Raw genomic sequence first — 7,082 nt, 5'->3', positions numbered from 1 at the left:
GAGGAGCTGCCAAGGCAGCACATTGCCGAAATGTGCCTTTATTGCCCATAAAGCATCAGGGAACTGTGGTGCAGCTCCATGGCAACGCCAATCCAGGCACAAAAACAAGGGCAAGAGCACCAAAGGCTCTGTGGCTGCGGCAGCTGGGGAGTGAATTTACTGCCCCTGCTCTGAGTCTCTGCTGGGCTTCAATGTGCTCTGGGAGAGCCTGGGAAAAGCAGCTGATTTCCCCCATTCTGCAGAAGAGCAGGAGATGGTCACAGATTAAAGTGATTTCCATCGTGGCACCACAGACCTGAGCTGCTACCACAGAGTCCTTTGCTTGAGGGTTTTGTGTGATGCACAAGTCCAAGAGAAAATGGGATCTTTCTGGGAAGTTCTGTGCTTTCCCACAAGGCTGAAGAGATCAAGTCAGTCCCATTGGATTTCAAAGCCTTGAGGAGCAGGTGCTGTTCAGGACTCCAGTTTGGGGCTACTCTAGCTCATGAGAAGCTGAGCTGCTCAGGACTGACTCCAGATCCCTTTCCCATCACAGGCTATGGATCTGGCCAGATGGATCTGGCTTCCCCTCCTCCCCCTCCCCACCAGCCCCCTTGGTCCACAGCTCAACTCCACAGCATGGATTATGCCGGGAATAATCTACAGCTAAACCTCTGCCCAATCCATCCCTCCCCCTGTGCCCAGACTCCAAATCCATGGTGGACTTTGGTCTTCCAGCCAGCGAGAGCTGCAGGTGCTGATGGTCCAGGCTCCAGCGTGGGAGAGGAGGGACAGTGGGAGAAGGTCCTTGAGGTTCTTCTCAGGCTACACCCACAAATATGAAAGAGGCCATGGCTTCCCGGAGCCCAGCAAAGCCTCCAGCCCCTGCAAACAGCAATTAGAGCACAAAGACAGCCCAGATAAAGCAGGGCAACACCCTAGCAGAGCTTAGATCTGGGTGGTTCCCTTTCCCAAGCTGATCCCTGCGTGGAGAGAAGCCTCCTGGGTAGCAGGTGGACTCTGCAGCACTGCTCTAGGCTGTTCCCAAGGTTTCCTCGCTCTCCCTGGCTAATTGGTTTTGGTGTGGTGCTGCACCTGGGCAGGGGGAGGCAGGGCAGGATGTACCACATCCATCCACCCTGCAGTGCTTGGCAAACCTCCTCACTGCCCACAGGTTCCCCTGCCACCAGCCCAGAGTCTCCAGCCACAGCTCCTCTGCAGGGAGCAGCAGAGCAAGGACAGGCCAAGGCTCAGCCTTGCACGTTTCTCTCTGCCTTGCAGACTCCCAGGAGGAAGCAGCTGTGGCTCTCTCCACTCTGCCTCTTGCAAAGTCCCACGGAAGATTCTGTTGCCCAAGAAGGTCCTGGAGGCCTGAGCTGCACAGGAATGTGGAGCTCACCCTGTGCTGGGTGTGTGCAGCCAGGGAGGGAGTTGGGAGCTGTAAAAGTAGAGGTCATTCGCTCAAAAATCTGGGTTTGGACTGCACACAGAGTTCATCAGGGTTTGGGCCTCAGATTTCGGGTCAGAGCCACATCTGGTGCTCCCAGAAGCAGCACGTATGTTCCCTCTTCATATTTCTGTGTTTCAGCAACAACCAAGGCTCTGGCACAGGCTCTGGGGGCATTTTTCCACTCAGGAAATCAAGAGAGTCATGATTTTATCTGTGTACAGTTGAGGGAAGAGGTGGGGGCTGAATTCCTGAGCCATTTTCAGGTCAGCCCTTGGTACCTGTCCAAGGTTTTGATCTATTACTCAATTTCTGCTCAGGGCTTTGGTATCACTTTCAGAAAACCCAAGAGCTCCATGTAGAAGCAAGTTGGGAATGAACCAGGCACACTTAAACCTGCTTGAGCTAAACATAACTTCCATATCCTGGAAACAGTCTCCAGGAAGTTGCCCTGAGCTGTGCCAGGGATGTGATGGCCAAAGATCTGGCCCCAAGGACACTGCTGGGGTATGGGTGACCCTGAGGGAACAGCCACGCTGGCCCAGGCTGCTCCATCCACTCATGGATGCTGCTGCCCAGTGTTCCAGAGCTCCTTGGAGTGAGTGTCCTCCACCAGCAGCTTCCAGTGTAATTGTGGAGCCCAGTTGTACCCCAGCCCTGACCCTCCCCACCCACCAGTGATGGTAGGGCCAGTCCCACTCCCGTCCCAGCTATGTCCCTGCCTCCCACAGCAAGGTCAGCAAAGCCATCTGGAACCTCAGGGCACCTCTGGAATTGGAGCAGGCACCAGGACACAAACAGGGTGACTGAGCCATGCCAAGAAGGGCTGGAAATCCAGAGCACAGACACTGCTCCCCACGGGGTGATGGAGGAGGTTGTGCAAAGACAAGGCAGAAGCTCTGTGGGAGGCACAGAGTGGGGTGAGCTGAGCTGTGGCACAAGGAGAAGAGCTCTCTGGCTGCAGGAGGAGCAACACACTTGGTGGCACACATTGCCCTGGCGTCAGGGCAGGACTCTCCCAAGGCTTGGGCAGCAGGGATTTACTGCCACATTCCTTAGGAAACAAAAGGAGGGTTGGAAAAACAGTAACGACAATAACTCACTTTCCCCTTCCCTTGGCTGAGGGAACTACATCCAGGGCTCTGGAAAAACCTCCCTCACAGCTGGGAAAGCACAACTGGATCTGCTGCAATGAGACACAGCACAGGGCAGGGGGTAGAGGTGCCAGGCAGGGATTCAGCCCCTCAGTGAGAGCAGGATGAGTCCTGCTGCTTCCCTCCCCAGCCAGCCCCATCCTGCCTGGACTTCCAAGGGCTCAGCAGCTCATCCTCCCCTGCACAGGACACCCCAGGACTGAAGTAGTACAGCTATCCCCAAATCAGCCCACAAAGGAAGGTGCTGTTTCTACCCCCACTTCCCAGAAGGTGAACTGAGTCCAGGAGAGTAGAATGTCTCTTTTGGTGTGAGATATTCCTCCAAAACTCAGATTCCAAACCACTTAGTCACACATCCCCAGCAGCTCTGGTACCTGATGGCCCCATCAGAACTGAGATCTGCCTACACTGTGTTTGCTCACCCTGAGCAGGCTCAGGTCTGGATGCCAAATCCTGTTGGATATCCATGATATGGAAGCCAATATTCATGATTAAAGAGCTGCCCAGAACAGCATTTTGCATCAGGAGCATTTGGGAAATCTGGATCTCAGCTGGGGATATTACAGCAGGGTGAAACAGGAGTTGCAGCTCACACTTCTGTGACATCCAGTGTGGGATTCTGGGCCTTCCATCAAGGTTTTCCACTCTTGTACAGCTTCTAGGAGCCTCCAAAGCTAACTAGGTCTGTGCTACCCATCCCAAGGTGTGCAGCCAGGCTGAAATCCCTTCCTGTGCCCATCACATTCCTCCCAGCTGGCCTGAAAAGCCTCCAGACATGTGCCATGGGGCTGATCCTGCTGCTGCCACCCACTTGCTCCAGGTGTGCTCAAACTCCCAGTGTCTCAGTACCTTCCTCAGTTTCCTGAAGCACATGGAGGCTCAGTTCCCATCACGGAAACCCCTGGAGACTTGTGAGCCTGAAGAGGTGAATTCCAATGAGTGGAAGGAGCTGGGAATCTTGCTGTGAGGCAACCCCTGCTAGCAAGAGGAGGAATGCTGCAAAGGTCTCCCCACAGCAAACATTGCACAAGAGGGGAAGGGAGGGGAAAATCACCTTCCAGTCTCCCTGGAGCAACAAGCCATAGGAAAACACAGAGCCCAGCACTGTTTGCTCGTGGTCCCTGCAGAGGGACTGTTCCCAGCCTGGACCATGGACACTGGGGCTGGAAATGGCCCAGAGGAGCAGGGAAACATTCCCATGTGCCCCATCAGTCCTGGCTCACAGGGCTCCAGGGATCTCCACTCCCTCCTGTGCCTGCAGCTCTCCCCACGACAACCAGCTCAGCTTGGCCTCTTTTACATGCCCTTGAAATCTGTGGAGGCTGGAAGAGTAAACAGACCTTAAAAGGGGCTCAAATTCCAGCCTTCCCCTCCCTCCCTCTCAGGAGTGCTCCTGAGTGGAGCAGCTTTCACACAGACCAGGCAACTGGAGGCCTCTTGATCACACAAAGCAGCTAATAATAACTCCCACCCCCTTCCCCTGCCTGCTCCAGAGCCCAGGAGGCCCTTGCTTGGCGTCTGTACACACTTGTCAGCCATAAATGGCTCTTTTCCCTCTTTCTAGCAAGGCCACATTGTGCTCAAACCTTTCTGCTCCACCATTAGAAATTCCAGCTCAAAGCTGCCAAGGCTCGAGACCTCGTCACAAGTCTTCTCATGTTGGAAGCTTTTCCTTGCCCTCCTGCAAGGGGTGAGACTTTAATTAAGGAAAGGTTATTGCTAAGGAGAGAGCTGAGCACAGGAACTGGCTCTGCAGAGCTATGGGAAGGGCTGAAACACAGGAGTCAGCTCAAAGGGGCAGGCAATGAAGAAGGAAACCAAATTTCCCTCTGGGACATTGATGTCTGTTGAGGCAAGGAGAGGGTAGAAGGCACACTGGGATTTAAAACCTTTTAGAGGTTCCCAAAATCACTCAATTCCCTGAGTTTCCTGGAGTTCCCTGGATGGTGAGAGGAGGGAGCAGGAGGTGTAGCACCATGGGGGATGCTCAGCCCTTCCTCAGAGCCTCTGCACCCCAGAGTTGGGTCACCTTGACACCTCCTGCTCCGAGCACAGCCAGGAGGACTTTTCCTGATGCAATTTTCCCCAACCTACCACTTGCTACAGCCTTGGGATCTTAACACTGCCCTTCCTAGTGCTCAGGGGACTCTGTGTGAGGTGCTGAAGTTCAGTCGTTGCCAGGGACTGGCTCATGTTTCTCTGGATGAGGTCGGAGCAGCTCCAGATTTAGAGCTGAGATGCAGATGAGGATATGGATGACCTCAGGCATTTTGCTGTGTGAGCAGAGGTCAATCCTCAGGCAGGGAAGGGACAGGGAAGGGACAGGATGGCTTTGAGGAACCTGGTGAAAGGGTGGAAGAAAGCAGAGAGTTGCCTTTTGTCTCCAAAGAGCAGGAGGAGGAATCTGCAGGAGAACTGACAGATCCTTCCACAACAAACACTTCAAGGAGGTTTTGTCACATCAGCACCATTTTGCTGGGAAGTTTTCTCAGAACCAGGCTGGAATTTCTCACCAAAAAGAAAAGAGGGAAGACAGCAAGTGAGCCTGGAGCCCTCCATGGTCCCCATGAGTGAGAACTCTGCACGTCAATCCCCTCATGAGCTGCGTCACGTCGGAACTGGGTCAGGCCCAGCCAGGCTCCCTTCCAGTCTGCTCCAGAACTGAAACAAGATGTAAAACTCCTGGGGTTTTTTGCAAGAAGGAAGAGGGAAAAAGAGAGTTCTCCTTCTCCAGCAGCTGTTTCCCAGCAGGAGCAGAGCAATAATGTCCACTTCAAAGGTGTCACCTGAGCCACACCTGAGCTGAGCCTTCTGAGGCATGTGAGTGCTTTAGAGACATGTAAGCAGCTAAATCATCGGCAGGGCCACCCTGGGCTCACTAAGTGCCCCTGGGTATGCCAAAAATTGGCCACAATTACTCTGTGGGGTGCTTACCTTACATAATTGTCTTAATTACACAGAGCTGCCTAATTACCCTTGGTGCAGCTTTAGCTATGCAAAGAAAGGATCACACATGGGACAGAGAAGGCTCTGACCACATGGTGACCAACGTGAGAAATGCAGCAGTGCTGGACACACAGAGCCTCCTGCTCAGAGCCTGCTGGGCAGGTTCCCACAGAGCTGGGGCAGATGAAAGCTCTGGCTGTGATCCCTGTGGCCACACACTCCTGGATCCCATCTGGAAATCTCCAGCATCGGGTCAAAGGCACTTCCCAGCCAGCAGCATCTCCCCCCACGGCCGTGCTGACCCTTCAGCTGGGGCTCTGTGTGCCAGGGCAGGGCTGTCTCAGGTGAGCTCTCACCTCTCTGGAGCCTCAGCAGGTTGGTTTTACCATGGCTTGAGTTATTTTTACCCACTGCCACGTCGGCACAGAGCGGAGTCTTATCTCAGGAGGGACTGTGCAGAGCTGCAGGGCAGGCAGAAAGCAAAGCCTTGCCAGGCAGGTAGGACGTGTGTGCCAGGGAAAGGAGCTTTGCCATGGAGTTTGTGTCTGGCTCAGGGTTTTCCCAGGAGCTGAGGAGTAGTCAGTGGGGGTTGAATTCAGCCTATCTTAAAGGCTTGTTGTAAACTGTTCAGATTTCCAAATCCACGTGCATATGTATAACCTGCTCTGAAGAACAACACGTCCCTGTCAGTGTGCTCTGAGCCAGGACTGGTCTCTCCCCTTCTCCAGGCACTGGAAAGCCCCAGACTGGAGCTGGAGGTGTGCAGTGGTTCTGCTTTGCTGCTCCAGCTCTCTCCCTGCACAGGCACAGCCTTTTGGAGCCCCCAGAGTGCCCCAGGTTAGGCTCAGCCTCAGGACAGGAGACTCCCAAGTTCTGAGGAAGGCAAACAATCCTTCCCATTGCCAAAGGCTGAGGGACACAGCTGTGCTAGGATTGGGATGGGGGAGTGCAGAGCTAAATGTCTCTCTGGCAGAGCATCCGCTCAGTTAATTATCAGCACTGAAACAACATTTTATAACAGAGAAAGGAAAATATTGTGCTGAGCTGAGAGAAAAGAGGGAGGTCTGCCAGGCCTGGAGTGTGTTTATCCTGGGGATTGTTTAAGCTCTCAGTGCTGAATTACTGACAGAGCTCAGCTGTTCCTGAGCCTCAGCCCTCCCCTTGCTCCCCCCGAGCTTTGCTCTGCCTGCACCCAAAAAAGGGCCACGTTTCCCTCCCCGGCACTGCCTGACGTGGCTCTCGCACGTCAGCACCAGCAGCTCCTCTGCAGGAAGCAGCAGCAGCTTCTTGAAAACACAGCCACAGCCAGGGCTGAGCCTCCCACGGGCACCAGAGAGGAGCTGTGTGGCACAGCCAGGCTGGCACAGCTCCGGGGGCTGCTGTGAGCCTTGGAGACTGTCCAGTGCCAACCTCCTGCCCTGGGCAGGGACACCTCCAACCACACCAGGCTTCTCAGGGCTTGATCCCACCTGGAATGAAACACTGCCACGGTTGGGGCAGCCACAGCCTCCTTGGGGCATACTCAGCATCCCTGGGGGCTCCCCAAACTCCCCGGG

Source organism: Acanthisitta chloris, unplaced genomic scaffold (genome assembly GCF_000695815.1).
Source record: "Acanthisitta chloris isolate BGI_N310 unplaced genomic scaffold, ASM69581v1 scaffold20470, whole genome shotgun sequence".
Taxonomy (NCBI): Eukaryota; Metazoa; Chordata; class Aves; order Passeriformes; family Acanthisittidae; genus Acanthisitta; species Acanthisitta chloris.
The sequence above is the reverse complement of the archived record's forward strand: the minus strand, read 5'-3'. Positions refer to the sequence as shown.